This window comes from Osmia bicornis, chromosome 11 (assembly GCF_907164935.1).
Source record: "Osmia bicornis bicornis chromosome 11, iOsmBic2.1, whole genome shotgun sequence".
Lineage (NCBI taxonomy): Eukaryota > Metazoa > Arthropoda > Insecta > Hymenoptera > Megachilidae > Osmia > Osmia bicornis.
Genome location: NC_060226.1, coordinates 2905297 through 2931062, shown reverse-complemented (window position 1 = coordinate 2931062; position 25766 = coordinate 2905297). Strand labels below are relative to the sequence as shown.

Genomic DNA, 25766 nt, shown 5'->3' with positions numbered 1-25766 from the left:
GGTAAAACTCGATGCGTTTTTCATGCCAGCCGTCAGAACGTAGACACACGGCCTCGTTTCCTTCTTTTTCCCCCTGTACAACTGTAAAGCTCTTCCACGATGAATTCATGCGCGACTCCTTTTATGTTGACGCTCCGTAAACATCGGCTTTATTCGTAACAAGACGCAGGTAAATATTGACCCGGTGCGAAAGGATGGTTCCTCGATTACGAACGGTTAAAACCGACCGTTTCCCCTCTTATCAAAGTCCTTCTCGTTTGTTTGCCGATAATGTTTGATCGTGTTTTGTGCCTCACGCCGATAGAGATCAATCTTGGCGTACCGAGGTGTAGAACACATTTTCTTGGAAAATTTACTCTACTGATTGCTTCCTTAGTTATTCAACGGTTTAGTTATTCGGTATTCGTCATCTTAAAATTTGGGTATATCAAGTCGAAGCACTCGACAAATTTTCCTCGGTATACGACATGAATTTTTTCTGTGAATTTTGCGTCATTTTTAAATAATTATCTCAGAGGAAAAATTAAATTAATAATCAATTATATTCGGAGTTGATGTATTATTAAATTACTGATCATATCAAATTTATTCGATTTAGTTTGTTAATTTAGAATCTATCATTAGGTTACATTTATATTTTACAAATTAATTATGTTAAATAAAGGAAATTGTTTAAATGCTGTTCATGACATAAACAGTGTTTCAATTATTTTACAATTAATGTAGGTATAATATCAATAGGAGTATTTTTTCACATGAGAACGGATTAATTATTTTTACATTAATTTTTATGGGGAAGGTTGGGTTGATATACGTCCTATTCGGTATAAGTCTAAAGATCAGGTTAGGTACCACTGTATTTTGTATGGAGTGACAAAAATATTTCAGTTGATTAGCAACAGAAATGTTTAATACCAACCACAGGGGTTTCAAGAAATTTGTTTCTTCTCCATTTTGCAATGATATTAATTTATAAAATAATAGAAGAATAAGAAGAGAATAAATGAAAAGAGATTCGTATCAAATACAATTCAATCTTCCTAAAAATCTCATTAACGTCAGTCAACGTCTACGCGATATTTCATGTTCACTTTGCAGGCAATGTAACTTTGGCGCAGCAAGAACTTTTCTATTTATCGAAACTTCAAATATATTTCACTCTTTGCCAGACTGTCGTTTTTCTCCTCGTCGGTTTCGTCCTACCTTGCACGTTTCTCGATCCTTTGAGGGCCATGTAACCGTGGATCTACACTGGACCAAAAGCAACATGCGATGGGATTCATTTTCCTGCACAAAGCGACAGCTCGTGTGATGCAACTGAAATGGAGAATTATAAAGTGTCGGGAACACCGGACCGGGTAACGATCTCGCAGGTGTAATTGTAATACATTTTCGGCATTCCTGGGAAATTTATACGGATAAATTTGTTGTGCCCTCTCTGCCCGTTCGTGATAATCATTCACTTTGACGCGGATCGCGGACGCGTTGAAATTCACCGTTTGTTCGAACAAATAACTAACTTTGCGAGGAAATTTCGTAATTTTCTACACTTCTTTTTACCATCGAATATTTTTGCAAATGAAGGCGAAGAAAAAAATATTGTTGTGTAATAAATTCCCGCGTTTTTTGTATTTTATTTTTTCCCGCAATTTTGGTACCACTGTATTTTGCATGGAATGACAAAAAAATATTTCAGCTGGTTAGCAACAGAAATGTTTAATACCAGCCACTGGGGGGTTCAAGAAAGTTTTTTCTTACTCTACAAACTTATCTGCTTCAATTTTTTAATTAATTCAATTAATTAATTTTAATCAATTTCAAGGCTTTTGAAATGGAAGTTCCAGGAGGCAAAAAGTTTATTTTCGAGTTCTGCTCTATTTCGCCTTTCGTCGTGATCAAAAAGCTATGAAAGCAGCTCGCGAACATTTGTGACGTGTATGAAATAGATGCCGAAAATGAATTTTTTTACTTCCTGGCCTGAGAATTGATTAAAATTTATTAATTCGAAAAATTGAAGCAGATAGGTTTGTAGAACAAGAAAGAGACTTGCGAATGCATATATATACTTTACTTAACAGAACATAAAATTGCGGGAAAAAAATAAAATACAAAAAACGTGGGAATTTATTACACAACTTAATACAAGAGTTCTTAAGTTTTCCTTCCAAAATCTCTTACGTACCTGTCATTGAGTATGAATAGGATTAATAGAACCTAGCGACAGCTTTCCAGTATTGAATTTTACCTGTACAGAATACTTGAATATACCATATTTCAAGCTTGTCGAATGTTTCACACGTTCTTAATTTTCGGAAATCGGTCAGCAATCCACTATTTCGGCTATGTCGTTCACATGGATTTACGACGCGTCAGTTTCTGGCAAAAGTGAAAAGAAATTTCAGGTTGTTAAAATTTCACGTACAACCTTCTAGTTATAAATGAATCAAAGTATAAAACTCAGCTGACGATTATTTCCTATTATTTCGTCCTTCAATCATTATCAGAGCTTCCTATATCGCAGTTAAAAAAATCACAAGCGGAATAAATGTTGCTTTTGTACCAGCGTTATTTATATTTCAACGTGAACTCGTTCTAGCTATTACTTCGATTGATTACTGTTTTTCTGCCATTCAAACTGTTACAATATTTATTCGCAAAACACCGCTTTGTTTTGGTTATTGCATCGAAATTTTAAAGCAAAATCGCCAGCGAAATTTCATAATTTCCTTCGCAGTGTTTTTCAAAAGGAAAAAGAATTACTCGCTAAACGATTTTGACTGGCGATACTGGATGAAATTTGTAAACAATTCAACGTGCCTGTAAATGAACACAGCTGCAAGGGAATTATATTTTGATTGCAAGTTGAAATTACGTTTACAACGTGAAATAATTCATTTGACTCGTACCTTGAAATTACTTTTTTTTCTGTAAAAAGAGAGAGAGAGAGAGGAGTTTTCTACAAATAAAAATCCGTGAGAAATCCCAAGGAGTCTCCTCGTAGATTTCAAGGAGACGAGCTGAGTAAAAAAGAGCGTCTTGTACACGGCGATATTTTCCTGAAGGCGCTTAGTCGACGAGTGGAAAATTCTACTCGAGCCTTGAGTATAAGCTTTCTTCGTGGCGAATTATTCACAGGCGAAACGGTGTTTGCCAGAGTTCGGTATCTACTGCGTTTCTTTAATAATCGTACTATCAAAATCACCCTTCAGATTGAACGATCCCAATATAAGAATTATGATAGATCAATTGATCGGAGATGATCGTTTTTCATCGTAAGCATACGTGTTAAAGTAAAGTGTCACTGAAATAAGAAAATGTGCTGAAGTACCACCATTCTGGAACAACATCGGTTCCAGTGGAACGTCTTACAATAGCATTGACAGATGGTCTGTTAAGAATTGAAGATGTGAAAGAAAATATGCGTGCTCCACATTATGTTAACGCGACATTTTTCGCTCTGTTTTATCAACCTTACTGTCTTCCTTAAGAATACCATCTTCTTCAGAAGCACTCTGTATATTGAATGATTAAGAAGTGATCGTGAATTTTCTACAGTATTCTTGTCGCTAATAGTACCTAGCCATCTTTTATTCAATTTTCTTATGCAACATAATATTACAGTGAGTGATCAAATTATTAGAGCCACGGTATGAAAAATAGCACAATTTTAAGGTTTTTACATTGTGTAACTTTTAATCAATAATCCTCTACTAATAATATAAAAATAAACAAGTACATTTAAAAGATTATATTTACGTATGTATGTTAGAGATATAGATTGTTAGAGATATGTTAGACAATTACTGTCTCAGATGCATTTTAAGCAATTCATTTTGATTGCTTTATTTCTAGCCCATACTTCTATCAAACGTTCAATCAATTGACATTTATTACTGATAATAAATATTTTCATTTTTCCATAAATTTTAAGAATCAATAATTTTTATGTAAAATCGTCAATTTATGCGAGTGGCTCTAATAATTTGATCACCCACTGTAACTTGAATGCCTCCGAATTAATGAAATATTTTTTGCAACTAATCTCTTTGACATCAAATAAATTATCCCCTTATCAATTCAAGTGCAACCAACATTCTTCAAATATATGTAGCTGCAAAACTTGAAATATTCATGTGGTATTTCTGTTTCTAAGAGGTAACAGTTTTACCTCTTTCAAATGGTAAATAAGTAAAATTTAACGATCGACTGGAATCTTTCCAAAGGTAAATAATGCATCACAGTTATAGGTGACATTTATACTACTAAATTCGCGTTCATGCGAGATCATCTCTTATTCTACGAAGAGCAGTATCCGTCGGTTCGATTGCCAGTTTCTCGGTGACCGCGTTACCACGTTCGTCTATAGAAAATGTATTTTCGATGGATACGTTCCAAGAAGCTTTTCCCATTGAAAAACAGTGCATCGAAGTTACCAAGCAGATCGAAAGGGCTGAAAGACGCAGAGAGAAGCGACCGAACAATGGTAGATACAGGACTGTTTTCCTTGGAGAAAATGGAGGAAGCAATACGATGGATATGTATTACATCTATTTTACGAGTAATGGGAAATCTAGTCCCTTTGCGCGTGTTTTCCTTTTTCTCCCGACCGCTCCGAGCGATACTATCCAACTTCCTTATCGCGATAAAATTCCGGTATCAATGTTATGCGAGCTTTTTCAGCCGATCGATAAAATCCAGCGAGGTAATTGTAATAAAAAAACACTGGGGAGAACGTGTTATTACACTGGATAAATCGTGTTTTTCGATTCAATTAATACATAGATAGTCATTTCGGTATACACTAATTTACATAACAAATATAATTTAATTAAACGATTGCAAAAATTGAGAATAAAAAGAGTTTTCTATACCATTCATATTTTTTAGTTTAGAACATTTTTATTTGTTACACAGAAAGAATGATTAATTTGTATAGAAGTAAATTAATTTCTTCTTTTATTAAATAGGTGTATAATTATAAACAGGATGTATTAACAAGTTAAATTCATTTATCTAATTAGTGTAATGTTAGCTAGAGGTAGGACAAAGCCTTTTGGAACTGTTTACTTGCGGTTGAATACTGCTGAACCTTGTGTCTGACATATTACTGACTTATACTACTGATATGAGGTTTCACCATTAATATAGAGTACATTTCTGAGTAGATTGAATCATTTCACCTAAAGATAATGTTGCAAATTATATTTTATACACGTGATATATGATATTCAACAATACAAAATTAAATAAAAAATTATAATTTCCAAAAGTTTTATTGAACGTTTAAACTAAGTTTTCTAAATTACTAATTTTATCAATGAATATTAATCTCTAAAGTTAATATAGATTTTATATTATAGAAGCAATTAAGAGCAAAGAAACAGTGACGTACCACCATTAATCTTTCCTCCGTGACGTGGTTATACTTTATTTATTTTTAATTAATCTCCGTCGAAAGCAATGAATATACTCAAAGTTTCACGAAAAGGTATTTTCATAAAATCTACTTACGAATTTAACGATCGTTCAGTGTTTCTTTAAAATAATGGTTACTATCAAACTACAACGTATCTTATTATACAAACTCTGTGGTTCTCTCCATGGTCCGCCGTACAATGGTTAATTCAACGCTTCTTTCTCCTCTTTATGATTACAATGAGACTATACAGTTTAAGACATTCGTTTTTATTCCCCCCTGTATATCTAAAGCAATCTAAAATTGGAGAATGTTTCTCCAGCACGAATTTGGAAACCAAATTGACCAATCCAGCGAGGAACCTCAAAATCAAAAGATCGCTCGTCAGGGAAGCGAATACGAATCCGCAGATACATTGGCCACGTTGAAAGTGATCTGTACGAAAAAGATTCATTCACCACGTGCACCCTCGATGGTCAACGATACGTGGATATCGGAAACCACTTTATACTCTGCATAGGATTGCGACATTGAGCGCGGAATAGAACGAGGTCGGAGCCAATTAAGATCGTTCAATCGGTGGAAACAGAATCAAAATACACATCGGGTTTGATCAAAAATCGGTTTGGCTTGGTTCGTGTTCGCTACGTTCGTAAAATCTTACGCAACTGGCATATATACAATGGTAAAATAAAGTTTGATAGGTCAGTGACTGTCTTAGAATTTTTCTAATAACTGCAAACATTCATTTATTCTGGAAGTGAACGAAGTATATAATAAGTCAGACATCGAACAAATAAGTAGTAGATTAATTTTTAATTTTACTAGATAAAATATTTCGTTTCAAAAATACAAAATATTTATGGAATTGATCTCATTAAATGTTCACTTGATATTTACTTTAGATTCCATAAAGTTCATTTCATTGCAAACGATTCATCCCGATAATTGTTCAAGTGTAAAATGCATCAATACCTATATATATTTGTACGAAAACAATTTACATAAATTATTGGATAAACGTTCCATTGAATTGTAAACAACTTCCTTTTATTGAATACCCCTTCGTGCGATTAAATTCCTTTAGTAAATTTTATTCGAAATAATTTACTTCCCTTGCTGTTGATTTCCCCCTGGAATCAATACCGCTATTTGAAAGGTCATTGTATAAAATTCAACATTCATGTTCGACGTTAAAATCTATTGTATAGAAAGATGCAAATATTCTGTATTCAGTGGAAAAGTAAAGAGAAGCACCTCTGAAAGGTAGAAAGAATGTAAAACCGTGTAACGATAAAATCCGAATATTTATTGTCACCCTTTATTTTGTCTGCAGACATGCTATCTGGATAAACATCGCGACACTTCTGAGCTTACATCCCTTTCTTCCGGTTTACCCTTTTGTTTTTCGGATTCAGATAAAACTACAAACATTGAAATTTCTTTGGAACTTTGAACCGAACTTTTGTTACGTCCAATCCACTTCCTTATCGCTTTACTATACCAGTGCTGATAATACAATTCTGAAGGAGATCGTTCTACTCGCAAAAAAAGTAGAAATTTTAGCACAAGTTCTTTCGATATACTTAGTTTTCATAAAGTTGAATTTGAAAAGAAATATTTACAAAAATTGATTTATGGCAAAACAGTGAAAAATGTTTGAATCACAGTTGACCCAGGTTCTGTCTTTCAAATCTGTTCGAAGAAAAATGTTAATTACACAGCAAATTCTATTATTGCATCTAATACTTTGGCTTCAATTACAAGTTTCTGAAAAATATTAAACAATTAGGGATCACTTACAGCGGAATATCTTTAAGTAGAATTATGAAATATGAACGCATCTTAAACGAGTAACATAAGTTTTAAACGAACAGTAAACCAAGATTGTTATTTAATGCAGAAATTTTAAGTACATAAACACGGCTAAGTACACGAACAAAATTTCGTAACAAACTTCATCTTTCCTTCCGGCCTCGTGTTTTCTGTTCAAAGTTGTTATTACCCTTCGGATAAAAGCTGCACCGATAAATCACAACGATACATTTCGGTTGAAAAGTTGCAATAAATTTCGACCATCACCAAAGTTAATCCACCGACTAGCCGTGCAATGTATTTTCAGATGGTATAATTAATCAACGATCGCGTGAATTAATCTGAGGCAATTTGATTCGCACAAATAACGTGAGAGGTATTTAATGAAATCGCAACAGCCTTCCTGACGAGGAACCGTGTTACCCAGAATTTATTATCCAAAGATATCGGTTGTATATTGAAACCATGAGCTTAACAATTTGTATGTTTATCTTGTGTCGAGCAGAGTAAGCTTTCCTGAAAAAAATGGCAATTTTGATATAATGATAATAAAAGAGATTTAGAAAAAAATAAGATAATTTTTAATTATTAAATATTATGAAATTTAGTATGTGATCTGGAAATGGAAACAACAGCATTGATATTTATTCAGATTTCAAAATTAGTATTAGATTATTGGAGATGAAATTTTCATGATTGATATGATCGATCTGGCGAATTCGGATGAGATTTCTTGGACAAAGTTAAACCAATTTCGTTGCTTAACTAAAATTACGATGGTTCGTAGCGGAATTAATTTAATCGATACATATTTGCACATGGAAATTCAGTTCAAAATTATCAGCGAACGTGATATCGTTAACACATTTCATCAATCACATCTAACATTGTTCTCCATAATTATTATATGACCATAGACAATATGTGAAGAAAATGTTAATTTAAAAACTTAATTTTTATCAGAAATAATATTTAATATTTTAATATTCTTTAGAGGACCATCTTTGCTTTCACGTTATGATAGAAAATTATTAAATTCAATAATTCGTTCAAGAATTAATAAATTTGGTTTTATTAAACAATAAAACATTTATTATAACAAAATAATATAAGAAGATATATATCTAAACTTTAGTATCTTTGATAGAATATCCTCCTTTATGGATAAAAGATGGAAGCAAGCGATTGTAGGAATGGTATTATAATAAACTGTATTGTATCGTACATAATTCCACAATCCCTAATCGAACGATTCATGAAAAATGGAGCGGTCCTCTCGGCTGTATTAAAGTCGCTACTGAAAGTCTAAGATTTACGCTATTGTGAAGGAATCTGAAACATGCAAAGCTCGCATCGAATAAGAAGACTTTTGATATTCTCCTGGCATAGAACTGAAAGGAAAGACCATGAATTATTATCCCATTTGATATAGAATAAGTATTAATTTACAAACTTGAACAACTTTGAGCAAATTTTTTTTATAAGTATTTCCAGCATAGATGAAAAAGTTAAGGAGAAATGAAAAATGGGAAACAATAAAAACTGGTCGTCGCGGAGTGAGAAAACATTCTGTTAGATTTAAGACGTATCCCCGCGCCACGACGAATGCTTAGAACGAACCCATGGATTCCTGTCTTTCCCTGAATTTGCGTTCGTATATCTTTTCGTTTTGTCGGATATAGCCAGGAAACTGCTTTAAGTTAAAAGCCATCCTAAAACTCGGTTATCGTAAAACTTGGCTGGTGCTATCTCGGCTTGGTAACGTCTGGAAACAACGGGCCGAGGAATTTATTCGATGTAATTTGAGTTCCTAAAACGTGGTTGAAAAACTATTACCATCTACGTGGCGCAATGTAATATTCCTTCAGCCCACGTGTTGTTCGGAATCTAAATTTTGCTAAAAAAGAAACAAAATGTATCAGCTCTGTTGCTCCAACATAAATTAAAATCATGTTACAGTACCCAATTATTTTTAAATCGATCGTTTCTAAATTATTTCATTTATCTTCTCAACATTGTGTAGCTGAACTCGTTAAGAGTTCCAATCGATCACAACACACTTATCCAATCAATTTCAAACTTTTGTCTGCAACGATTTCCCCCTTCAATTATAACTCGGTACGCAAAAAAGAAAATCGTATTGCTTCGTTCATTCGTTCTCGTATTATTTGCTTACTTTGATGAACACTCGATGATATTCTGTATCGTGAATATATCTCTCTCGTCGTTTTATTATCATTGTGGAAACAGTTCCTCTTCTATAAAACACGTTCTGTTATCACCACAGAGGGAATAGAATTTTTATGAAGAATATTTATCTATTTTTTTATGCAAAGAAAAGTCGTCGAAGGAAAATTGTCTGTTTTCTAATTTGAAATGACCCTTCAATAATCTACGAACCTTTAGTTTTCACTGAAAGAAACTTTTATCTGATAAACTATCCTCTTTAATAATCAGATTGATGTTTGCGTGTCTGGCACGGAACTAATAAACCGAAATAAGTAATGGGTCTAGTTTCAACGGGATTGCCACCGTGTGGGTCGTAATGGAACGAGGGGGACAATGCTATTGGAACCTGTCAGAACTTCTCCAGTGTCGTATTTATACGTATTCGTGCAGCTGACTTAAGTCCCTATTATTTACGTGGCATTCGTGCTATCGGTCTGATTGGTAATTCTAGAATCGATGAGTTCCATTGACGACAACTGGATATGAAATTGGAATCGAGTCATCAGAATCCTTTTTTTTTTTTCAACAAAATCTTACATCGATGTTTAGAGAAGAATTATTTTTGCATCCCTTTGCTTCCAAGTTCCTCAATTAAAATCCCATATTAATTAATTTATCTTAATTCCATATTAATTTATTGCAAATACCTAGATATAGGTATTTGCAAGTGTCACTTGCATCCCTTTGCTTCCAAGTGCCTCAATTAAAATTCCATATTAATTAATTTATCTTAATTCCATATTAATTTATTGCAAATACCTAGATATAGATATTTGCAGGTGACAAATTGTTACAAATACCTAGATCCAGGTATTTGCAAGCAACAAATTAGTATGGAATTAAGATCAATCAATTAATATGGGATTTTAATTGAGACACTTGGAAGCAAAGGGATGCAAACTTAAAAAAATTTTTAAATTTATAACAAAAATGATTAGTTAAATCGTTAAATATATTATTGCAGTTGCTTGCAGCAACCATTTATTTACGAAAATTCGATGAAATGATTTTGAAAATTATTATTTCTTATTGCATTATGAATTCCCATTTAATCGCTGGTGCCAACAGCTAAATTTCTCACCGAATCCTGGCTCGTACAGTTGTTCGACGTAGCCGGAAATTTGTAAGCGACGAACCAAAGGGTTTTTTGCGGCACGTTGAAACGTTGTCCCCAAAGCAAACAGACGTCGAGTTATCACTCGGTGTGCGTGACTTATTGTTGGCGGAAGACAGCGGGAAAGGTATTCGTTCACGTTAGGAAACGTGCCCGGGAAAATTTTTCAGCCACAACCAGCTCCTCTTTACTGCACCGGATGCAACTACGTGTATTCTGAATGTGACTCGATCCTACATCACGGAATTCGTTCCAGTCTTGTCTCGAGAGCCTCCACGTAAAAGGCTTGGCGACCCGGAAAATGAAACTGTTTCAATTTTTGGATGAGAAATAACTGGGACGGATATCAGTCGTGACTTTTTCCTACGTTACGTACAGATCATGTTTTCTTAGCGAATCTCCAAATCCTAGGAATAATAGAGCTGAAAGGAATATCCAGATTGTTGGGTATTAGGCGGATTTTGAGGGATTTTTTGAAAAATATTTCATATTGTTTCGGTTTTTATTGGACATGAAATTTTATTTTACAATTAATTTTATAATCCAGATGAAAATTGACTTAACTCATTCCCATGCTAAACGAATCAAATATTTTTAAGGAATAAATAAAACAATTCAAGTACCTCTAAAATGGTTGTGTGCATAAAAAATACAGTACAGTTCATTTGGGGTGTATAATATCTCTACATAGTGAAAAGTAAGAGAACGTCTGTTAGGTGTCATCGCAATCAAGTAACGCTACACGCTTTTCGAGAAAAGTTTATTGACTGCGTTAATGGAAATTAATAGTAAAATTGGTGTTCAAAGGGAAGCATTATAGTCGGCTCTCAAATAAATTGGCCTACGCTCGGTGTGAAAAGGCCTCGGCATAAAAGCCTTATTAGCGTAATACTTCGGCGTTAACAGGGGATCGAATTGGAAATTTTATGAAAGCCAGTCTGGATGAAATCCATGTACAATCAGATTTTTAGAAAATGTTATATAAAGGTCGTGCATCCTTCTTCCACTTTCGTACAATATAAATTGCGTTAGGATGATCGTAATTAGTCGAAGTAAAGTTTTCAATTAATTTATATAATGTTAATCAGATAAAATATAATTTACTCAAGTACCGTTCATTTAAATTAAATTAAATTAATGGAATTTGAGTAAATTATTTTAGGTGCAAAAGGTGTGAAAATGTATTGAATATAATTAATAGTTTAAAGTTTTATATAATCTACCATAAAAATATATTGTATTAAAATTAATATTAATGTAGGAGCTCTTTTTATATAAAAATCTGCCATGATTTCGGTAGGGTTCAGTCATAAAACTAGGTACTTGACGGAGAGATCACATTTCCTTGTAAAGTTTTCTTCAGATTCATATTTTAGAGTAACATGAAGCTGTTCATAAAGCACAGTCACGTTTTTACAGTACTGAAAGTTAGAGAAGGAAGCTTATTTATGATCCCGAGTCTAAAACTGTTTTATTAAAGAATTTCAAAGAATTTACGTGGGAAAAAGCAAGGTTATCACCCCAGTTCCATGAGGGAGCATATTTCTACTCTGTATTATATTTCTACATGATATCTTCCATGTTTAAAATCATCAATTAAAATTCATATCGAAGACGTTCCAATTATCTCTATAAACAAATTAAAAATGAACTTTGAGTTAACGTGAATAATAGTAACTAAAATAAATAAATAACCATAGGATAAAACACATAAAACTTTTTTTTTTAATGTGAAAATGTAAATAATGAAATTGGTAAAATTTTGCACTGTAAGAAAGAGATATTACATGTTACTTGAGTTATAAAATTCGATTTGAACGCTTAATCATATCCGTTCAAACACTTCCGGAATTCTGATGCTTTGATCGCGACGAAAGAACGCGCACAGGTTTTACAATTTACTATGGGAACGTGACATTATGATTCTTGGATTTTTAGATCACGATGGCGGATGAAGGGATGAAGCGTTATTGATGAAAAGAAATTTCCGCCCGATGCTTTTCCATACGATTTGCATGAGAATAAAATTGAAGATGGTGAATTTGCGATGCGTACCAGAGACCGATTGTTCGGGAATTCTCATAACATCTTACTCGAAAAATTTAATTAATTAAAATATTGCAATAGGAGATCAATTTTTTTCTTTTACTATTAGAATCTCCTATTATATTAGATTCATTAGAGATAGAATTACAATTAGAATTAAAATTTATATTAAAATTAATTAGTACTCTGCATGATTTTGTTATATACAAAATTTAATATAGATTTGATGACTATTTCTAATTACAGTGAGTATATCAATTATAATTGTGTCAACGTTGACAACTGGTTGAAGGATTTATATTATACAAATATATTCTGTGAATATTGACTAAATGTCACATAAATATTCCATTGACAAAAGTATTGCTTCAGTGGAAGATGGATGAGGTCAAAATGAAATGTATAATAAAAGCATACAAAGACGAGAATACATTTCTCTGTCTGTATAATAAAACAGAAAGTTGAAAAGTAACATTAATTCAAAATATTAAACCATAATGATTGTCAATTTATAACTTAACATTAACTAAAAATATTAAATGGAATTAACTGTGACACCTCTAACTAAACCATAAATTAATGACTAATCATGAAAAATTTATTAATTGGTGTCTTGATCAGTAATCAGTAGCATTGAAAATTACTGATTGTACCTAATTATGTGGGAAAGAAATCAATTCTATTTTTACTAGAATATTAATTTCAAAGCAATTTTCACAGTATTTTCTTCAACACAACGTTTTCATTTGGATTCCATCGCATTCTTCATTTCCTCTTTATTATACCTACATATGCACATGGAAGCGAAAGAGACGTAGAAAGAAATTCAGATTTCTGTTAGTTTTCGCGGTATGATCACATTGAAGTTCATTTTTCTTAATCCTTTTAGCGGCACGAAGCCTTTGAGAAAGTTCGTTGAAATTAGAACGAGACGTGGCCTAATATCCTGTCGCGAAGAGGAATCATTTCAGCCGTTTCCTTGGGGTCGTCCGGGCGTACAAAGCGCGCGTAGTACATTTTCTTTATGCGCGAGCGAAGAGGCGCGCGAAAGCGGAATGAAGAAGCACAAAAGGGATAGCTGTAAAGTATGCAGCCGATCAATAGCGGGGCAAAGCGTCGTGTATTGTCCTTTTACGCGAAGAATCGCGGCATCTAACGTGAAAGGAGGCGCAGTTGATGACAGAAATGTGTTTCTTCAAAGGGGTGAAACAAGATTTATCTGCGATCGAATCGTCTGCTCAGCTACGCTCAACGAGAACAACCTTTTGTTCAACCTCTTATCGATTACTGATACATCGAACAACAATTTCGTTATCGAGTTGCTGCAGGAAGTATGACAGGAACAAATATTTTTTTTTTATTATTGATGATGGTCTTATAAATTTTCTGAAATCTTGTATAGAGTCTTGGAACATAGTAACTTGTGAAAGTTGTTACAAATATTACATAGTATCTAATTTATTATTTAAATTTATTCTAAAATCTTGTATAGAGCCGTGGAACATAGAAACTTGGAAAGATTATTACAAATATTAGATAGTATCTGATTTATTATCTGTCAGAAATTAAAAACTGACTAAAGGTACTAATGGTACACTCGCAATTAAATCAGGCTTTATTCATTTCACTTGAACAGCGTCACTCTCCTAAATGATGTTACGATGCATTTGCATATGAGATTCTAGGATTACTAATTACTCATCAAATTTGAATGTAAGTAGCAATAATCTAATGCACGAACTCGATACTATTTATGCGATGAAGTATCTTCAAGATAAATATAGTTCTCTAGGGAGTTCATGTTTCTCTTCAGTAGAAGTACCAACTTACACACAACATCAATGATAGAATTAATTAATTGAGATGGAACAGCGACTGCTAGTATATACTTCAGTAGAAGTTACAATTTTATTTTCCAAAATTCAAGACACAAGTTTCCGTGATAATATTTACTCTACAGTTTACAGAATATATCAAAGGGTTATTTTCTATCCTCGTAATTAAAGAAATTAATAATTTAAATCTAATTAAATCTAAAATTAAATCTAATCCGTATGAAAAATTTCATCAAATTACAATAAATTAGTGTTCAAAGAATGTTGCAAATATTTGTCAATCGACAAATATAATTTAAATTTATTTATTTACACGAAAGCTTTATGGAAAATATCAAATGTTCTAAATAATTTTTAATAATAGTATATTTGAAGTTATATCCGAGTTCGCTTTAAACATAGAAATTGAAGCAGTATAACGTACGAAACACCGCAGAACTCTTAATCTTGGATTTAAGCTCTGTTTCCCACAGTTTCCCAATGCCTATGGCTTATGTACAGTTATTTTCTCTTTAGAAGAAAATAAACACGTTACCCGCCATAGTTCTTTGTTTCCACTTAATCATTTTCATCCCTTTAACGGGTCGTTTGTTTGTTCCGCGTAATTCGCCGCGATCGAAATAAATGCCACACCGTTTTTCTCTGTCCGATTGTTTATTGCTCGTTACAAAATCTGCGAAACACAGCATCGGCTGAATAATACCAGGAATTATTCATGAAATAATGCTGAACAAGGCCTTCTTATAAATCGAACCTTTTAATTACGAATGGTGTTTTTTTACATACGATCTCGTATTTTACGGTTGTTTAAATCCGTTCGAACGCTGAAGCTAACAGAACGTTAATCTTCCGACTGCAATATTATCGAATAAACGATAAATAATTTAATGATTTAATGATTTAATTTATGACACACTTGTGTATCGAAGGTAATAATTGAAAAATTGCTAATAATTGAAAGATTACTTTTCATATGTATTATAATAACTAAATATAACCCGAAAATTTCGGGTACCCGATGCTTGGATCGAGTCGAATAGGGTTGTCGAAAGTATAGATACTTTTCAGCTTCAGGCTTTAATTTTGAAGAAGTAAAAATGTTAAAAAATGATGGAGATTCCATAGGTTTGTAACAGCATTTCAAACATTAATTAGCACAGCATCTTTAAAGGTAAACAAGTACCACAAAGACTTACTTAAAATTGAAACAGGAAGCCTTCTTAAGCTTTGCTGTAGGGTAGAACGAGGCCACCCACTGCGTCATTAGACACTTTAATTCTCTCGTGAATCTTCATATTTTTTATCTATATTTCACACTCTAATTCATCATCTCCACAAGAAAAGTACTGACACGATAATAGTCTCTTTTTTAAATAATAGGGGCTGCTAACACCCTGAAAAATTCTAAAATAAGCCTGCCTTTGATTTTGGTATTTAAAAAAATAATGACCCTGAGATACCATTTATGGAACCAAATTTGGAAATCCAAGTAAGGTTTAAAGCAACCGTTTGATGGAGTTTTTAAATATTATTCAGAAACCATCTTCGATAATAATAAAATTTGAATTTAATTTTTTTTTCTCCTTTATAAATTCTACGTGCAAGGGAAATAGCATTATAATCGCATAGAAAAACACAGAATTTCAGTTCTTATTTTCTTGAAAGAAGATAAAAGCGAAATGTGTCTTCCTTCGAGATTTTTTTATATTTTTTTATTCCTGCATCAGGGAACTTCCTATTTCCAGTGACTACTTGAATTTCAAACGAAAATGCAAAATCCCCGGTGGAGTTAACCAGCCAGAAGCGGAGAAATTTAAGAATCACTTTTACAAACGAAACCGAGAGATACTCGATAAAATATCTTGTCGTGGTTTCAGGGAATATATTCAGAATATATTCTGATGAAAACAATAAACCCCATTTGATGATAGCGTTTCCAATATAGCCCCAATTAAAATGGCCCATGAAGCTGATCGATGAAAGACGAAACTGGCGTGTTCTATTCTGTTACCATTTAATTGTGCCATTTATGTCTGCAGCTATACATCCGCAAACTTATTAGGGGATATAGATTGGCTAACTCTATAACTGTATAATAGAGTTGGAATTGAATAGAATTTCAATTACTTTAGCAGGCATGGATAACTTCTTCCTCGCCGGAAATACACGGCCCCCTCTATTAGTCAGTTTATCCTTCATCATCCATCAATCCGTGCCCCTGCAATTCTGCTGTCTAATCACCGCACCACGTACCCCTTGTGGTAACTCGTAAAAGCGTAAAGAAAACGCGACATCGGTCGTTTGTGAACGATCAATGGAATCTGTCGTTCGTTTTCAATTTTTGTCTTCCCTTCTTGTGAAAATATTCAAGAAAAATTCAACTCCCATTTATAACGAATCAAGTTTTCACTCGACTGCTTTTCTTTCTACTTTGATCAAACTTTTAATAGAAATTCAAATTCGCTTTTAATTAATAGCTTCATTTTTCGTTATATTTAATCAAGTGGTATTTTCATTGCTTTACTTGGAATTTTATCGTATCGATAAAATATTGGAAAGAGGAATCTGTATATTGCACCGTCTTTCATTAGTTTCACATACGTATGAAAAACTCGACAATGAAGAATATTAAAAATTAATAATTTTGTGAACTTGCGTTGTATTTATTTTACATTTATTTAGTAAAGTTTATATTTCTGATTGATTTTATTGTTTAAAAAATGAACTATATGTCCGAAGTAATTAATTTTTGTAATTGTACAATTTTGAAATATTGCAATATTTTATAATTTCAGAATCCATTAATAACACTTTGACACGGTACCGTAATTAAAATTCGTAATAGAGTAGATGAATATTTTACAAAATTAATGTTTATAATTATCGCATGTATTACATTAAAATTTTATAATATCTTGAGAGACATTACAAAATTGAACAATAAAACAATCCAAAGGGCAATGGATTGGTTATTAAAATTAACTACTCTTCATTTTGGAAATATCCATATCGGTTTTTAATCTACAAATAACCGATAGATTAGCACCAGCTGGAATGTTTCATTATAGCTCCTAGAAATCAATAGAAACTCATCAACAAACTATCGATGAAAGTGCTATGACGTCAAAAATATGTATTCAAGCTAGCAAATATTTATCATAAAGGATGAAGGGGGTTAATTTTACTACAGAGAATGAACAGAACTCAAAAGACAAAGGGAAGATATTGTTAAGGAAGATATAAAAGTTTAAAACAGTATTCTGTATATTGTTTAATAATAGTTATTTATTTGCCCTTTTTATTTGTAGTACAGTATAAAAAAATATACTCCATTGAATGGTGTAATAACATTTTAAATCAGATCCTTATCTAAGAAAATATTTTCTTTTTACCTTACCTAATATAAAATCTAAAATCTGTATACATGTCAAGTTAGAGCAATGGTCTCCACTATTCTTCTTAATCTATATTAGTTAGTATTAATCAATTTCTTTATTTAAATCAACATTCTTATTTTAATTTGACCACAACAAAGAAACTTATACAATTCGTATCAGACATAGAATTTTCCAAATTACTGTACGCATAGTACAGCTTTTCAGCAGAGGCATATTTCAGATAAGTCTAACTTCTTGTCTCGTCGATCTTCTCGGCTCTCCATCGGTCCAATGCTAATGCTCTCGCAATTTGTATAATTCCAAAATGGGTTAAGCACGCAGGACCTCGTAGCATCCGGGGTCGATAAGTTTTTCTGGCGTCGTGATAGGACGTCGTTATCTGCAGGTGGTCCCAGACGACGCTCGTTTCTCCTCGTCGCGGCTTGCTTTACATTTTAATGTCCGACCAGCCACGGTTCCCGTCGATCTTCCGAAACGCTTGTAATTTCATGGGGCTTATCTTTATTTATCGGCTGATAAAGACCGCGTCGTGGTACCACGTCCACTTCGCATCGAAAATCGATGTCTCATTGGTTGAAGTGTACCGAGTGACAATGAAAAGCAACAGGGCTTGATTGATTTTGCATCGATATTAGTGCTCGAGTATCTAAGCGTTGTTATCTTTCCTATCAAGTGACTCGTTATCGCGTTAATCGTGCCATTTTTCAGTCACAAAGGAATCGTTTCATTTTTGTACAGTACCGAGCATGGTAGATTTCTATAAGAGAAATTGCGATATAAGCTTAAGGCAGCACCCCAACATTCCAAGGAGCCTTCTTCTAAGCCCTCCGTTTATTATGCCAAAAAATATTGAAATTTTCTTTTACATTTTTGAACACCTTCTTTACCATAATAAAATGATGATAAATATTTAAATATTTTGAATATCATTACCTATCCTTCTTTATTTTGTTCAGAACAGGTATTAAAACAATTTTCTTCTTTTTTTTCCAGGTAAGCGATGGGTCCTTTATCCTGGTATCATTTTATAAGTATTCAGCTACTGGTGAGTTGCGACAATTTTCATTTACGCTTTTATTGTATCTCAAAGTTAATTAACGGAGGAAACAACCAGTGATAATTATTATATCACAGATATATTAAAATATTCTGACAAAGTAAATTTATAACAAGTTTAAACAAATGAAAATTTGCATGGAAGGTATCAGTGCGTTTACACATCTTTGTGTAAACATATGCAAATGATTTTTTAATGAAAATAATTCCATTTATTTGCATCTGAATGAATAATAATGAAATTGAAAATCCGAGGAAATATTTCGTGTTCATTGAACAAAATACAAATTGAAGTCATTTACAACAAAATATATAAATCATAAACTGTACATAAATTTAATTAACTAATTACACATCGATATTCATAAATTTTCAATATGAACTGAAGAAAAAGCTCGACAGAAAAACGGGTAAATATTCAACTGCAAATTCATTAGCCATTATCATTAATTGGTTAATTAATTCCACCGTAATTGGATCTCATGGGTGACGATATATCAGTGTAATTGTTTATGCTTGTATTCTTTATAACGCTCGAAATTTCCGCCAATCTGATGCATCGCAAATAACGTTCATCTGTAACAAGAAATTTTGTCATTTATCGTGGTTCGTTCCAACCGTGACAAAACATTGTAATGGCCCTGCAGAAACAAATTCGTTTTTAACTGCACTCCATTAACTCCGCTGCCATCTTGTGCCAGCATGAATGTTATTAATGGTGAAGCAATAAAAAATTTCAGTTCAAGACGAATAATACAACTTTCAGAATAAATATTAAGTCGTTACATATGAAATGGCCAAATTTGAATCATTGAAAACCTGGTACACTCTGATAACGTAATAGTATCATAAATTGCCACTTATGTAGGGGTGTGCCATCGGGCTAGATCGGTCTAGGTCGGGGGTAGATCGAGTGAAATTTCAAGCTTTCAATTTTCTATCTTGCATTATTAATATAATAGTAATTATATTAATCTTAAAATATTTTTCTACTTTTTCTTTTAATCATTCGAGTATATCTAATTACTAATCCTGACTATTAGTAACCCCAGTGTATTCAATAATAAATTAAAGCCCTTGGTATCTTTCCACTTTGTTACAAATAAACAAAAACCAAAAGTAGATTTAAATGAAAGAGAATACCACGATTCACAATTACATTGTACTGTTTTCTGTACAACTCTAATCCTCAATAACAACACCTCCACTTACTGGAAACGGAGTAACGCGGTCTATGTTTGCAACTGCCTTCATAAAATATATTATTCATAGGGTTAGCCTGTGCGCGTTCGTTCCTCCAAGGAGACTCATGGAAATTCGCAACCGTAAACTGGCGGACTTAAAAATTTATAGTCGTTCCTATGCACATAGTTGATCCTCTATGAAGGATCTGTGCTGTTTCCTTCTCTGGTAGGTAGCAGGAAAATAATTCATACCGACACGTCTCTTCACAGTGTAATCAAAACTTCTGAACCGAATTTGCGTGTTAACCGTGTTCAATTTACATCGTTCCGTATTCGTATATACACGGTGCAACGGAAAATGAGAGAATAAAAATAAAAAGGAAGGAAGCGAGATGTATTAAAGGCGGTCACGTTCACGGCAAACTGTAATTACGGCCTTTTCGAATGGTGAAACGAGTTTTCTAATCAAATTACGAATTACGCAACCGGCAAGTTTGCGAACGGACCGCGCAAAATTTTCTATGGTAACCCCGTTTTTCTGCTTCTCGATTATATTGTTGAACGTTCATTAAACTTCCCTTAAGCGAACAATGTAAAAGGAACTCGGTACTGTATCAGCTTTACATTGTGCTACATTTAATTGAAATCCTTTGAATTGTGCGTAACCGATGTTAGCTGCGATTCATTAAAGATTTTTTAAACATTTTTCAAACTTTTTCTTTATATTCTTAAACAAATCGTCTGATGTCTTAAATTTCTAAAGGAATTGCAAACCGCGTTTAAAATGAAATTCAACGAAAGCTGAGATTACGTTTTATCCGTGGCGATAAAAATTGTTCATTGTCGGTACGAATGAAAGAAGCGCGGGTCTTTAATTCGTAAAACATCAAAAGCTTTGATTTTCACATCAGGGTCACGGGAACGTGAACGTTGAAAGCTGAAAGATAAACGTACGTGCAAATTTGAAAGACGAATGTCTGCTAGAAGCAAAACTGCGTCAAAGATAAACCCTGTCAGCAAGCGGTTCTGTAACGACTTGGCGGGATTTTATGGATCTTCTGGAAGTATAAAATGACAGATATAGTGAAAGTTAGTCTATCGAATCCGTTTCTACCGAAATTCTGCCTTTTATGGGAGGAATTCCATCTACATTCAATGAATTCTTTAAAATAGAATCGTCTTTCGATAAATGTGGATAGTCATTCTCGCTCTATATTCGCTTGAAATTTATACCTTAAGCGATATTCAACGATGGTACTTGGAAATTTAAAAGCTTGTCACGCGATTAAACGTATACGAAATTGGATTTTTAAATTCTCAATCGTCTCGTTAAATTTTCTTCTTGATAAATATCGCGTTCAGTGTTGAATTTTTCACATTCATTCGATATCTTTTATTCTCTATTTTTACTTCGTATTGGATATTACTAGAAATTTAATTGGTAACTTACACCTATTGCATCGTAACATTAAAAGAACAACTGAATTGACTTCCATCAGTTTCCATGAAGCTATTAATTGATCATTGTTACCCGCCTAACTGTTGACAGAAAGCAATCAATGAGTGCCCATCGACACCCATCAAAATCTGTTATTTCACTGGTAGCAGGTACAGGATGTAAATGGAGCAGAGTTAACGAGCTGTCTGAGCTCGATATCCATCAACGAGATGGAATTTTCAATTGAATTTTCCCAAACCGTTTCTATTTTCCATTCACAATTCACGTGCAATTCTGTTAAAACCGTTTGTCTCGAGGTGGATGCAAATATACCGAGGAAAGTTCTAACGATGGATCCACCTATGACGGATTGCTTAATTTCCTATTATCTCGGCCACGGCAAGTGTTCCGTGTCTTTAGCAGGAACGCGCACATTTCTGCGGCCAATTTGCATGTTGATGTAAAAAGTTTTACTCGAAAATTGGTTCCCCGCCGGCTGTACGTAAACGACGGCATACAGCAAGCTTGGAGCACGCGCGATTCCCGACCTTTTGATGGGCTCAGACACCTGAATACGTAATTCCTACGGGCAGAAATGAATCCAGCCGGTGTGGATCGTGATAAACGCGAACGCGTCGTTAATAAATTCAGACATGTACGCTGCAGCTTGAAATCATCACGGTTAATCATGGAAACGGTACTTAAAGGAACACGATGCGATGGATTGACTGTCTTCTGTAACTTCAGATTTTAACCCCTTCGCTTCGACGCCCTTGAGGAGTGCTCGCTTAAGTACAAAGATAAAAGAAAAATTAAATATTAAAAATTTTCTAACAGGGAAATAAAAATGTTTAACGCAAATATGGTAAATTTGTTGATGTTTCCAAATATTTTTGCGAAAAGACAAATATTAATTAAATTGTTCTTCATTTAATAATACTTTGCAAAATAAAAACTCTACGTTTAACGTTTTATTCATAAATAATATTGATTTATCTGGGAATAAATCGCAGTGAAAGAGAATAAAATTATAAGAACAATTTTATGAATATTAATTCAGCATAAAGAAGAAACGATACTTACATTCTTTTCGTAAAACAATATTACTGCCGTGAAGTAAAGGGATTACAAAGGAATAGGAAAACCGGCAAATATTTAATATTTGCATGTGCAAATTGTTCGAGAAACGAAAGGACAAAGAAATTATAATTACTGAAACTCTCTTATTTTCACTGTAAACATTTCGCTGGTGCATTTTTCCCGGTTTTCCCACAATAAACCACTTTGAAGTTGCTGTCATTAAATATACCCTCTTATTCGTTCCATACAAGCATCGCGTACACGTTTTCGAGGGTGATTAAACAGATCTTCCAATTTCAAACTAATTTCAAGCTGCACCGAGAGACAGTTTCGGCTTAAATTAAACTTACTTTCAAGAAACACCGATACTCGAGATTCTTTCCATTAAAACTATCAGAAATTTTGTAACATTTTGCGATCGACTTCTGATAAGATAAATAAACGATGAAGAAAATTTAGAAGAAAATCCTGTAATTTTAAGTTTGCCATTTTAAGATTTGAAACTTCTTTAAAAATGTCTAAGATAAAAGTTGAAAAGTCAAAAGGCGAGGGTGGAAGTGTATAGGTCAAATATGCGCAAAAACTTAAGAAACTTCGCTTTAAGATTTAAACAGGATCGGATTAAGATTTCTTGGGCCCGAGGCTATGAGACCCTTTACCTGATTAACTTGCTTGAAAAATTGAAATTTATTTTGAATAAAATCGAATAACATCCAATCCTAAAATTTTATTAAATATTTATTAACATAGTAAAGAGAAGCCCTTTTAATCTGGCGCTGGAATTAAAGAAAAAAAAATGTTGAATTGTAGGTTTTTGAAAATATAGGAATCGCTGCGATTTCCTATGGGTTAAGAACCATTAAACAACTATCCAACCGTGTTACTGGAGAAGAAGGAAGCCGTAATATGAGAGCTCTCGAGATACTCCATTATTCACCGCTTGAACGTAATATTTGCGGTGTGATATGGTTTCGGGATCGAAGATAAGCAGCGCTTGCTTCTGCCACTTGCCATCTGTGACCCACGAAACTCTAACAGATTTTCCTTCCCATGGTATTGTGTAACGGTTACCCCTTTTAACGTTTCCGTGTCTTTCTCGCATTTAACCCTCCCGTCGCTGCAAGTAACCTGCTACTTTCTCTTGATACACGAACATAATAAGATGGTTCGATTCCCACTGATGAAGTGAAAAGGGATGTTCGAATTAAGGGTGGCAGACAAGTTAGGGAGGAAATAAAATGGCACGTAATGTGATAGTTAAATTGATTGAGGCTAGTAGTTTGTTGCTGATTGTACAGGTATTTTCCAGAGGATTAGGAATTGAATAAAATTTTATTGGATAAATTATTATATTATTGCATTTCAAGTGCAATAATAAGCATAGTCATGGTATTAAAAATATTGATAAAGAATTATATGATAAATAATATGTATAACACACGTGTAAGGTATACACTCATTTTTCAATTTTGAAACGAGAATCTTCTTGACGATAACAGCTTATGTTTGTTATTTATTGCAATTATTAATTAAATGTTGGACGGTTTGCTAATGATCTCGTTACGCAAAATTAGCGGATGTTCACGAAGAGGCGTACGAAATTATGCGCGAGTCAGAGAAACCGCTAATAAATCATCTTAAATCGTCAATTTCGAAGAAGCTTCCAGTTTCGCAAGTTTGCCACTCCCTCTCTCTTGACGGTACAGAGTTTTCGTGCGAATTAACCAAGAATTATGTTCTTGTTTATCATAAGTTGTGACTGCAAAATTTACTATCTCCTTTGCAACACGGTATCATACTAGTCTTGCCTCTCAGAGGGTGTTTTTTAACTTAATAATTAAAATGAGACAATAATTTTCTTGCAAAAAAAAAATGGAAAATATGTATCAAATAAAATATTTCACAGCCATAAATAATTGTTCAGTTCAAAAGAAAATTGATATATCTTTTTCAATATTTTAAATATGTTAGGCTGTTACGTGTCAAATTTGAAATATTATATAAAATTTTGTTTAAATGTAAAATTTAATCGAAGGATGGAATGATATATCCTTTAATGAACACAATTGGGCCATGTTTTTGAAATAACACAAAAAAAAAATAACCTCTCGTATTCTGTGCTACGTTACGGTTCCTCGTTGTGATTTTTCATTTCATATCTGCTCTCCCGAGTTGCTATATTTATAGCTTTAGCAACGATAACAGAGAAATATTGAAACGTTCGTAGTCTGACATTTCGTGTAACACATCCTGGCTCATCAGCAGGACGAAAATCCTACTCTGATGGCTTATAAACATTTACACATTTGTGTTACAAAAATAGCATAATATGCAATAATGTTTGATGACATTTTTAAAAACTTTAATTTATTATGGCGAGTTTATTGAAGTTTAACATTGAAAATTTCATTAGATAATTTTTAAAAAAATTTTATTTATTGTTTTCCGGATATTTTGTTATTTCCATTATCCGTTATTTCAAATACCTAATACAAATATTTCTAATTAGATAAATAACCAGATTTCTAATAGTATAGATAGTGGCTTCCTTTGACAATTCAAGTGACATGACCATTCAACGTGTTAAATAATTGCGAGCAGTGGCGGCTCGTAGCTAAAATTAGTAGGGGTGTTGCTCCAGAAAATTTTTAGCCTTTGTTTTAAAAAGCCGGCACTGCGCGAACGACATTTCTCTTTCTCCCGCGCAGCCTCGTGCGCAGCCTCGCGCGCAGCTTCCTATGTGCGCATGCGCAAAACAGTGAAACGCCACGCCGCTGAAACTGAGATTGCGAGTGTTTTAATAATTTGTTTTTTATGCTGAAAATATGAAAACTGAAGCGAGCCAAGTCTCAACGGCGAAGCCCATAGTGTATAGAAAATCCTGATGTATTTTGTACCCCTTATGCCAGTCTGTTGAATCTATGAAAGTCAGTATGTTTACGAAAAGACAAAGCCGATCCGGGTCCGCTAGGTTATCGGCGAGAAACCAGCAGAACTTGTACCGCGCTCGAAGAATATAATCCCTTTGCATAAACACCGAATTATCGGCGCGCAGCGGCAGACCGTATATACATTCATTCGTTCTTGGGCCTTCTTCGTGGCAACACATACCTAAACGGAGTCTCTTCAAACGGTAAATATATTATCTTTCCAGC

At 33.5% G+C, this 25766-nt stretch overlaps 1 protein-coding gene across 11 annotated transcripts in view; it reads left to right on the top strand.

Moving 5' to 3' along the window:
- The window catches only part of LOC114877011 (hemicentin-1), a 216127-nt gene that overhangs the window by 125985 nt on the left and 64376 nt on the right, over positions 1-25766 (top strand). The window lies entirely within an intron of this gene.